Raw genomic sequence first — 12,414 nt, 5'->3', positions numbered from 1 at the left:
TTTTTTATTATTATTATTTAGATAAAGAAATGTATTTATGGGAACAATATATATTTTTTTATTTAGGAATAGTTTTTTTTTTACACATCTAAATGTATATATTTTTTACTTTATATCGTTGTCCCTGGGGGGGACATCACACTATTGGGTCAGATCACTGATCTGACACTTTGCACAGCACTGTGTCAGATCAGCGATCTGACAAGCAGGGCTGCAGGCTTACCAGCGCCTGGTCTGAGCAGGCGCTTGTAAGCCACCTCCCTGCAGGACCTGGAAGTAGCCCTGCGGCCATTTTGGATCCGGGGCCTGCAGGGAGGAGACGCTCGGTACAAGGTGAGCACACGCCTTGTACCGAGGGTCTCAGGGAAGCACGCAGGGAACCCCGTCCCTGCGTGAATGCTTCCATATGCCCCAGAACGCTGCGATCATGTTTGATGATTGCAGTGTTTCGGGGGTTAATGTGCCAGGAGCGGTCCGTGACCATTCCTGGCACATAGTGCCGGATGTCAGCTGTGATAGCTGACACCCGGCCAAGATCTTCCATGCTCCCCCCGTGAGCGCGGCCGATTGCATATGACGTACTATCCCATCAATGGGAATTAAGTCCCAGGTCACCTCGACGGGATAGTACGTCATATGGGATTAAGGGGTTAATGAAGAGGGGGCCTAAAGGGAGGATAATGTAGGACTGGTATCCCTGTACATTTTCCCCTGCCCTGACAAGGAGGGGACTCACTCACTGCTGCGGCCACCATCCTGCACTTCCTTTCCCTCCAGCTGCTGCTGGGGGTTTGCGCACTGCTCGCCCATGCTTACCTTGTGTCCCTGCATTTCAGCTGTGTTCACAGCACTTGCCAGCCTGTATATCAGCTGTGCCCACGAGCACTTGCCTGCCAGTCTGTATACCAGCTGTACATGCATGCACTTTCATGCTCATTTATATACCAGCCATTCCAGAGCTTGTCTAGCTCTCCTTTAGATCTTTATATCTCCTTTATATCAGCCATGCATGCCTGCACTTGCCATGCCTATCTGTACATCAGCCATACCAGCATGCACCTGCTGTACTCTCCTGTATATCAGTCATACCAATCTGCACTTGTTGTGCCCACCTGTATACCAGCCGTACCTGCCTGTACTTCCTGTGCCTAACTGTTCACCAACAGTACCAGCCTGCTCCTGCCATGCTCTCCTGTAGATCAGCCGTACTTGCCAGCACTTGCTCTGCCCACGTGTGTACCAGTCATCTCAGCCTGCCTCTGCAAATGCATGCCTATACACGAGCTGTGCCCACCAGCACCTGCTGATCCTGTGTTCCTTCCATGCTTGCCTGTACCAGCTGAACCTTCCCTTCTAGGCCATTCCCGCTTCCAGTCCCTTGGGGGGTAATATGCCGTGCATCCGAGGTCCATCCTGGGGTAGCACCTGGTGTCCATCTGGAGCCAAGTCTAACCCCGCCATCAGAGGCTCTAGCGAAGAGTCAGATATTCAACTAGCCCTCCAGGCTCTTTTCTATTCACAGCACAGTGTATCCACCACTTCCGTTACAGACAAGCTGGCCGAGTTTAGTGTTTTCAGACTTGAGTGTATTGTCATAGTGGATATTCAGTTTTGGTCCGGTGCTTTATCACACGCAAGCAGAATAACTTATGCTCTGCAATGGTGTCAAAATGAATAAGGCATAGATGAGTATTGACTAGTGTTGAGCGATACCGTCCGATACTTGAAAGTATCGGTATCGGAAAGTATCGGCCGATACCGTCACAGTATCGGAATCCAATCCGATACCGATACCCGATACCAATACAAGTCAATGGGACTCATGTATCGGACGGTATCCCTGATGGTTCCCAGGGTCTGAAGGAGAGGAAACTCTCCTTCAGGCCCTGGGAACCATATAAATGTGTAAAAGAAAGAATTAAAATAAAAAATATCGCTATACTCACCTGTCCGACGCAGCCGGGACCTCAGCGAGGGAACCGGCAGCGTTGTTTGTTTAAAAATCGCGCTATTACTTGGTTACGTGAATTCCCGGCTTGTGATTGGTCAGGTCGGCCATGTTGCCGGGACGCGGACCAATCACAGCAAGCCGTGATGAAATTACGTCACGGCTTGCTGTGATTGGTCCGCGTCCCGGCAATATGGCCGCCCTGACCAATCACAAGCCGGGACGTCACGGGAGGCTGGACACGCGCTCATTTTAAAATGGGCGCGTGTCCAGCCTCCCGTGACGTCACGGCTTGTGATTGGTTGCGCCGCGATCAACCAATCACAAGCCGGGAGGCTGGACGCGCTCATTTTGAAATGGGCGCGTGTCCAGCCTCCCGTGACGTCACGGCTTGTGATTGGTTGCGCCGCGATCAACCAATCACAAGCCGGGAGGCTGGACGCGCTCATTTTGAAATGGGCGCGTGTCCAGCCTCCCGGCTTGTGATTGGTTGACCGCGACGCAACCAATCACAAGCCGTGACGTCACGGGAGGCTGGACACGCGCCCTTTTTAAAATGAGCGCGTTTCCAGCCTCCCGTGACGTCACGGCTTGTGATTGGTTAATGGCGGCCATGTTGCCGGGACGCGGACCAATCACAGCAAGCCGTGACGTATTTTCGTCACGGCTTGCTGTGATTGGTCCGCGGCCCGGCAACATGGCCGCCCTGACCAATCACAAGCCGGGACTTCGCGTAACCATGTAAAAGCGGGAATTTTAAACAAACAACGCTGCCGGTTCCTGCGCTGAGGTCCCGGCTGCGTCGGACAGGTGAGTATAGCGATATTTTTTATTTTAATTCTCTATTTTACACATTTTAACATTAATGTTGTTCCGATACCCGATACCCGATACCACAAGAGTATCGGAATCCCGGTATCGGAATTCCGATACAGCAAGTATCGGCCGATACCCGATACTTGCAGCATCGGAATGCTCAACACTAGTATTGACTTTCATTCACCTATAGTGATTACAACAACCTACCATCAGACTGCCTGTCCATTGTATGTTTTCCACATTGTTCTGCTGCCACCAGAATTGAATATCTACACTCAGCTGAGCATTTTCTACCAGTCCACCTTGTAATCTTTACTGTAGCGCTGCTGCTGCCACATCTCCTTGCCTGCCCCATCCTCACTCCCTACCATGCTGCACCTGCCCAACTTTAGCCCTGGTTCTCAGGATAGGTGGCAATGCAACTTTCTGATTTTCCTAGCCATTGGGGATCTTCCTCATCTCTAGCAGCATTTCTGGATTGCGATACTTTCTGCCACATGTAGTCTAAGTCCATCTTTCTATCTAGCTTTGGAAGCTGGGTGTGCTCCTGGCCCTCGACACCCATCACATGGTTGCCCTTGGCCATTAGACAGAATCACATGAAAGGTATTTATATCAATCTGCTGTCCCAAATATTGAGCTCACGCTTTCCCTTAGCAGCATACTAACCCTGTTGCATATGCACTCCTGCCTTTGCAGTAACTAAACTATCACTTAAAATGAAAAGGTCCAATGGGTTGTCATCTCTCCCACAGGTACCGGATACAACTTTAGCCCTGGTTCTCGAGATAGGTGGCATATCCCTCATTCTGGCTTTCCTAGCCCTTGGGGACCTTAATCACCTCTAGAAGCATTTCTGGATTGTGATACCTTCTCCCACATGCCTTCGCATTAACTGAACTATCACTTCCTGCCTCTGCCTCTAACACTCAGTTTCCCCCTCCCATCTTAGTTGGTCACCTCCAGCAGCATTTCTGGATTGCGATACCTTCTCCAAGATGTAGTCTGAGTTCATCTTTGTATCTAGCTTCACAAGCTGAGTGTGCCCCTGGCCTACAACGTCCATCTCAAGGTTGCCTTGGCCATTAGTCGGAATCACACAAAAAGTATTTATGGCAATCTGCTGTCCCAAATATTGAGCTCACGCTTTCCCTTAGCAGCCTGCTATCCCTGCTGCATATGCACTCCTGCCTTCACATTAAGAATTTTTCTTTTTTTTCCCAACAAAACTATATTTCTAAATAACATGAAAACAGCCATATTATCCACGTAATGATCATTCTACAGCGCAAGCTACTTATATGTGGGTTTACAAGTCACTTTTGATTAATTCATTGAATACATACTTCTTTATGAATGTTGGATGAATTTTTCGTAATCATATTTCTGGTATACACCTGCTTCTGGTTTATTATGACTGCACCACTTATCATCAGCTTTTCTTTTTATTAGTAAGTGTCACTCATATCTTTGGTTGATTTGGTATATATGAAGGATTCCTTGAAGGTTTGACGCCACCTCAGATGAAGACACAGTGCCGAAACAAACATCCGTTTTTTTTGGCACCACACCAGCAGGAGGTATTATGTCTTTATATACTATTATATCTTTACATGTTATTGATCCTCTGTAGTTACAAGGTCATGAAATAGTGTTTATTATTATTACTATCATTATTATCATTATGCATCTATATATATAATTGTCTAAGGGTTTTTCTGTCTGTCTGTCTGTCTGTCCTGGAAATCCCACGTCTCTGATTGGTCGAGGCCACCAGGCCTCGACCAATCAGCGACGGGCACAGCATGGCGACGATGATGTCATAAAGGTTGCCTCGACCAATCAGCGACAGGCACAGTCTGCCGCGAATTCGCCTCGACCAATCAGCGACGGGCACAGTATCGACGTAGATGTCATAATGGTTGCCATGGCGATGATGATGTCATAAAGGTTGCCTCGACCAATCAGCGACGAACACAGTCTGCCGCGAATTCTGGAATCATCATTGTCCATATACTACGGGGACATGCATAGTCTAGAATACCCGACGCTTTAGAATCGGGCCACACAGTATATAACAGTGGCCACGCAGTATATAACACAGCCCAAACAGTATATAACACTGGCCACGCAGTATATAACACAGCCCAAATAGTATATAACAGAGCCCACGCAGTATATAGCACTGGCCACATAGTATCTATCACTGGCCAGGTAGTATATAGCAGCCACATGGTATATAACACAGCCCACGTAGTATAGAGCAGTGTGGGCACCATATCCCTGTTAAAAAAAAAAATATATATTTAAAATAAAAAGTAGTGTTATACTCACCCTCCGTGATCCAGCGAAGCTGTGCCGAGACGCGCGCGGCTGCCGCCCTCTTCCGTTCCCAGGATGCATTGTGAAATTACCCAGATGACTAAGCAGTCTCGCGAGACCGCTAAGTCTTCTGGGTAATTTCGCAATGCATCCCTGGGAATGGAAGCTGGCGGAGGCCGCGCGTGTCTCGGCGGACTACGGAAGGTGAGAATAGCAGTTTTTGTTTTTTTTTAAATTATTTTTAACATTACATCTTTTTACTATTGATGCTGCATAGGCAGCATCAATAGTAAAAAGTTGGGGACACACAGGGTTAATAGCGTTAACGGAGTGCGTTACCCGCGGCATAACGTGGTCCGTTAACGCTGTCATTAACCCTGTGTGAGCGCTGACTGGGGGGGGAGTATGGAGCAGGCGCCGGGCACTGACTGGATGGAAGTAGGGAGGGATTAATCGGACTGTGCCCATCGCTGATTGGTCGCGACCAATCAGCGACGGGCACAGTATCGACATAGATGTCATAATGGTTGCCATGGCGACGATGATGTCATAAAGGTTGCCTTGACTAATCGCGATGGGCACAGTCTGCCGCGAATTCTCGAATCATCATTGTCCATATACTACGGGGACATGCATATTCTAGAATACCCGATGCGTTAGAACTGGGCCACAATCTAGTTTTCTATATTTGGAGTAAATACTTTGTTGGTATTCATGTGTACGTCTCCCCCTATTTCATTATAGATTGTAAGCTTGTGAGCCCATCCGTAACTCCTCTTACTGTTGAGTAGTGTTGAGCATTCCGATACCGCAAGTATCGGGTATCGGCCGATACTTGCGGGTATCGGAATTCCGATACCGAGATCCGATACTTTTGTGGTATTGGGTATCGGTATCGAAACAACATTAATGTGTAAAATACAACATTAATGTGTAAAATAAAGAATTAAAATAAAAAATATTGCTATACTCACCTCTCCGACGCAGCCTGGACCTCACCGAGGGAACCGGGAGCCTTCTTTGCTTAAAATGCGCGCTTTTCCTTCCTTCCGTGACGTCACGGCTTCTGATTGGTCGCGTGCCGCCCATGTGGCCACGACGCGACCAATCACAGCAAGCCGTGATGTAATTTTCAGGTCCTTCTAGGCATTCTGTATTTTAAAATTACGTTCCGGCTTTGTGATTGGTCGCGTCGCGGTCACATGGGCGACGCGACCAATCACAAGCCGTGACGTCACGGGAGGCAGGAGACGCGCGCATTTTAAAATGCGCGCGTGTCCAGCCTCCCGTGACGTCACGGCTTGTGATTGGTCGCGTCGCCCATGTGGCCGCGACGCGACCAATCACAAGCCAGAACGTAATTTTAAAATCCTGAAGGACCTGAAATTACGTCACGGCTTGCTGTGATTGGTTGCGTCGCGGCCACATGGGCGACGCGACCAATCACAAGCCGTGACGTCACGGGAGGCTGGACACGCGCGCATTTTAAAATGCGCGCGTCTCCTGCCTCCCGTGACGTCACGGCTTGTGATTGGTCGCGTCGCCCATGTGACCGCGACGCGACCAATCACAAAGCCGGAACGTAATTTTAAAATACTGAATGCCTAGAAGGACCTGAAAATTACGTCACGGCTTGCTGTGATTGGTCGCGTCGCAGCCACATGGGCGGCACGCGACCAATCAGAAGCCGTGACGTCACGAAAGGAAGGAAAAGCGCGCATTTTAAGCAAACAACGCTGCCGGTTCCCTCGGTGAGGTGAGTATAGCAATATTTTTTATTTTAATTCTTTATTTTACACATTAATATGGTTCCCAGGGCCTGAAGGAGAGTTTCCTCTCCTTCAGACCCTGGGAACCATCAGGGATACCGTCCGATACTTGGTGTCCCATTGACTTGTATTGGTATCGGGTATCGGTATCGGATTGGATCCGATACTTTGCCGGTATCGGCCGATACTTTCCGATACCGATACTTTCAAGTATCGGACGGTATCGCTCAACACTACTGTTGAGCTATATGTTACTTTGAAATATTACAATCCAGCCATGGCCGGTGCTCCAATAGCATCGGCCATGGCTGGAGACCCTGATCTGGCCCCCCCACCGACTGGCGGCGGCGATCTGCTGCCGCTGTCAGTGTTCCCTACCCCTCCGTCCTGTCCTAAGCTCCTTCCTCTCCCCTCCACTGCTCCCCCATCCTCCCCTCCGCGCCCCCGCTCTCCGATCGCACCCTTCCATACTTACCTAGTCCCGATGTCCCTCCGGGTGTCCTCGGTCTTCTCGCATGGGCGCCGCCATCTTGGAAAATGGCGGGCGCATGCGCAGTGCCCCCGCCGAATCTGCCGGCCGGCAGATTCGTTCCCTGTACATTTTGATCACTGTGATAGGTTCTATCACAGCGATCAAAATAAAAAAATAGTAAATAACCCCCCCTTTATCACCCCCATAGGTAGGGACAGTAATAAAATACAGAAACTATATATATTTTTGTTTTTTCATTAGGGGTAGGGTTAGGGGTAGGGTTAGTGGTAGGGTTAGGGTTAGGGGTTGGGTTAGGGGTAGGGTTAGGGTTGCACTTAGGGTTAGGGTTGCACTTAGGGTTAGGGTTGCACTTAGGGTTAGAGTTGCACTTAGGGTTAGGGTTGCACTTAGGGTTGCACTTAGGGTTAGGGTTGCACTTAGGGATATGGTTGCACTTAGGGATAGGGTTGCACTTAGGGATAGAGTTGCACTTAGGGTTAGGGTTGCACTTAGGGCTAGGGTTGCACTTAGGGTTGCACTTAGGGTTAGGGTTAAACTTAGGGATAGGGTTGCACTTAGGGTTGCACTTAGGGATAGGGTTGCACTTAGAGTTAGGGTTGCACTTAGGGCTAGGGTTGCACTTAGGGCTAGGGTTAGAATTAGGGTTAGGGTTAGAATTGGTGTTAGAATTAGGGTTAGGGTTGCAATTAGGGTTAGGGTTACAATTAGGGCTAGGGTTGGAATTAGGGTTAGAATTAGGCTATGTGCACACAGTGCGGATTTGGCTGCGGATCCGCAGCAGATTGGTCACTGCGGATTGGTAGCAGTTTTCCATCACATTTACAGTACCACGTAAACCTATGGAAAACCAAATCCGCTGTGCCCATGGTGCGGAAAATACAGCGCGGAAACGCTGCATTGTATTTTCCGCAGCATGTCAATTCTTTGTGCGGATTTCGCAGCGTTTTACACCTGCACCTGCTGTGGTAAATCCGTAGGTAAAGCACAGTGCATTTTACCTGAAGATTTTTCAAAAACAGTGCCGAAAAATCCGCACACAAATCCGCAACGTGGGCACATAGCCTTAGGGTTCGGGTTGGAATTAGGGTTAAGACTAGGGTTAGGGGTGTGTTGGGGTTAGGGTTGTGGTTAAGGTTGGGATTAGGGTTAGGTGTGTTGGGGTTAGTGTTTGAGTTAGAATTGAGGGGTTTTCACTGTTTAGGCACATCAGGGGGTCTCCAAACGCGACATGGCGCCACCATTGATTCCAGCCAATCTTGCATTGAAAAAGTCAAATGGTGCTATCTCCCTTCCGAGCCCGGATGTGTGCCCACACAGTGGTTTACCCCCACATATGGGGTACCAGCGTACTCAGGAGAAACTGGACAACAACTTTTGGTGTCCAATTTCTCCTGTTACTCTTGGGAAAATAAAAAATTGTGGGCTAAAAAATTATTTTTGAGGAAAGAAAAATGATTTTTTATTTTCACGGCTCTGCGTTATAAACTTCTGTGAAGCACTTGGGGGTTCAAAGTGCTCACCACACATCTAGATAAGTTCCTTGGGGGTCTAGTTTCCAAAATGGGATCACTTGTGGGGGGTTTCTACTGATTAGGCACATCAGGGGCTCTGCAAACGCAACGTGACGCTCGCAGATCATTCCATCAAAGTCTGCATTTCAAAACGTCACCACTTCACTTCCGAGCCCCGACATGTGCCAAAACAGTGGTTTACCCCCACATATGGGGTATCAGCGTACTCATGAGAAACTGGACAACAACTTTTGGCATCAAATTTCTCCTGTTACCCTTGGGAAAATAAAAAATTCTGGGCTAAAAAATTATTTTTGAGGAAAGAAAACGTATTTATTATTTTCACGGCTCTGCATTATAAACTTCTGTGAAGCACTTGGGGGTTCAAAGTGCTCACCACACATCTAGATAAGTTCCTTGAGGGGTCTAATTTCCTAAATGGGGTCACTTGTGGGGGGTTTCTACTGTTTAGGCACAGCAGGGGCTCTGCAAACGTAACGTGATGCCTGCAGAGCATTCCATCAGCGTGTGCATTTCAAAACGTCACTACTTCAATTCCGAGACCCAGAATGTGCCCAAACAGTGGTTTACCCCCACATATGGGGTATCAGTGTACTCAGGAGAAACTGGAAAACAACATTTGGGGTCAAATTTCTCCTGTTAGCCTTGAGAAAATAAAAAATTGCGGGCTAAAAAATCATTTATGAGAAAAAAAAACGTATTTCTAATTTTCATGGCTCTGCATTATAAACTTCTGTGAAGCACTTGGGGGTTCAAAGTGCTCACCACACATCTAGATAAGTTCCTTTGGGGGTCTAGTTTCCAAAATGGGGTCACTTATGGGGGGTTTCTACTGATTAAGCACATCAGGGGCTCTGCAAACACAACGTGATGCCCGCAGAGCATTCCATCAAAGTCTGCATTTCAAAACGTCACTACTTCCATTCCGAACCCCTACGTGTGCCCAAACAGTGGTTTACCCCCACATATGGGGTATCAGCGTACTCAGGAGAAACTGGAAAACAACATTTGGGGTCAAATTTCTCCTGTTACCCTTGAGAAAATAAAAAATTGCGGGCTAAAAAATCATTTTTGAGAAAAGAAAAATTATTTTTTATTTTCATGGCTCTGCGTTATAAACTTCTGTGAAGCACTTGGGGGTTCAAAGTGCTCACCACACATCTAGATTAGTTCCTTGGGAGGTCTAGTTTCCAAAATGGGGTCAATTGTGGGGGAGCTCCAATGTTTAAGCACAAAGGGGCTCTCCAAACACGACATGGTGTCCGCTAATGATTGGAGCTTATTTTCCATTCAAAAAGCCAAATGGCTTGCCTTCCATTCCGAGCCCTGCCGTGCGCCCAAACAGTGGTTTACCCCCACATGTGGGGTATCACCGTACTCTGGACAAACTGAACACCAAGATTGGCAGTCCAATTTCTCCTGTTACCCTTGGGAAAATAAAAAATTACGGGCTAAAAAAATCATTTTTGAGGAAAGAAGAATTATTTTTTATTTTCACGGCTCTGCGTTTTAAAAATCTGTGAAGCACCTGGGGGTTTAAAGTGCTCACTATGCATCTAGATAAGTTCCTTGGGGGGTCTAGTTTCCAAAATGGGGTCCCTTGTGGGGGAGCTCCAATGTTTAGGCACACAGGGGCTCATCAAACGTGACATGGTGTCCGCTAATGACTTGAGCTAATTTTCCATTCAAAAAGTCAAATTACGCGCCTTCCTTTCCGAGCCTTGCCGTGTGCCCAAACAGTAGTTTACCCCCACATGTGAGGTATCGGCGTACTCAGGAGAAATTGCCCAACAAATTTTAGGATCCATTTTATCCTGTTGCCTATGTAAAAATGAAAAAATTGAGGCTAGCAGAATTTTTTTGTGAAAAAAAAAGTACTTTTTCATTTTTACGGATCAATTTGTGAAGCATCTGAGGGTTTAAAGTGCTCACTATGCATCTAGATAAGTTCCTTGGGGCGTCTAGTTTCCAAAATGGGGTCACTTGTGGGGGAGCTCCAATATTTAGGCATACGGGGGCTCTCCAAACGTGACATGGTGTCCGCTAAAGATTGGAGCCAATTTTTCATTCAAAAAGTCAAATGGCGCTCCTTCCCTTCCGAGCCCTGCCGTGCGCCCAATCAGTGGTTTATCCCCACATATGAGGTATCAGCGTACTCAGGACAAATTGGACAACAACTTTCGTGGTCCAGTTTCTCCTTTTACTTTTGGGAAAATAACAAAATTGTTGCTAAAAGATCATTTTTGTGACTAAAAAGTTAAATGTTCATTTTTTCCTTCCATGTTGCTTCTGCTGCTGTGAAACACCTGAAGGGTTAATAAACTTCTTGAATGTGGTTTTGAGCACCTTGAGGGGTGCAGTTTTTAGAATGGTGTCACTTTGGGATATTTTCAGCCATATAGAACCCTGAAACTGACTTCAAATGTGAGGTGGTCCCTAAAAAAATGGTTTTGTAAATTTTGTTGTAAAAATGAGAAATCACTGGTCAAATTTTAACCCTTATAACATCCTAGCAAAAAAAAATTTTGTTTCCAAAATTGTGCTGATGTAAAGTAGACATGTGGGAAATGTTATTTATTAACTATTTTGTGTCACATAACTCTCTGGTTTAACAGAATAAAAATTCAAAATGTGAAAATTGCGAAATTTTCAAAATTTTCACCAAATTTCCATTTTTTTCACAAATAAACACAGAAATTATCAACCTAAATTTACCACTATCATGAAGCCCAATATGTCACGAAAAAATAGTTTCAGAATCGCTAGGATCCGTTGAAGCGTTGCTGAGTTATTACCTCATAAAGGGACACTGGTCAGAATTGCAAAAAATGGCCAGGTCATTAAGGTCAAAATAGGCTGGGTCATGAAGGGGTTAATTAATACATAAATTCTGGTACAACATGCATCTGCCCCCACAAAGAAAAATTTGTAGGCCATTTTACATCATGGCTAAGAGTGTTATACACATCTTTTCAGGGAAATTGGAGGCTTTGTAGTACTTGTGATTCATAGTGTTGAGCGATACCTTCCGATATTTGAAAGTATCGGTATCGGATTGGATCGGCCGATACCGGCAAAATATCGGATCTCGCCAATACCGATACGCGATACCAATACAAGTCAATGGGACACAAATATCGGAAGGTATCCTGGATGGTTCCCAGGGTCTCAAGGAGAAGAAACTCTCCTTCAGGCCCTGGGATCCATATTCACGTAAAAAATAAAGAATTAAAATGAAAAATATGGATATACTCACCCCTCCGGCAGCCCCTGGACCTTAGCGATGTAACTGGCAGCCTCCGTTCCTAAGAATGCAGAGTGAAGGACCTTCGATGACGTCGCGGCTTGTGATTGGTCGCATGACCGCTCATGTGACCGCTCACGCGACCAATCACAAGCCGCGACGTCATCGCAGGTCCTAAACTCACTGCATTCTTAGGAACGGAGGCTGCCGGTTACATCGCGAAGGTCCAGGGTCCGCCGGAGGGGTGAGTATATCCATATTTTTTATTTTAATTCTTTATTTCTTAC

The sequence above is a fragment of the Ranitomeya variabilis genome, chromosome 3 (genome assembly GCF_051348905.1).
Source record: "Ranitomeya variabilis isolate aRanVar5 chromosome 3, aRanVar5.hap1, whole genome shotgun sequence".
Lineage (NCBI taxonomy): Eukaryota > Metazoa > Chordata > Amphibia > Anura > Dendrobatidae > Ranitomeya > Ranitomeya variabilis.
The sequence above is the reverse complement of the archived record's forward strand: the minus strand, read 5'-3'. Positions refer to the sequence as shown.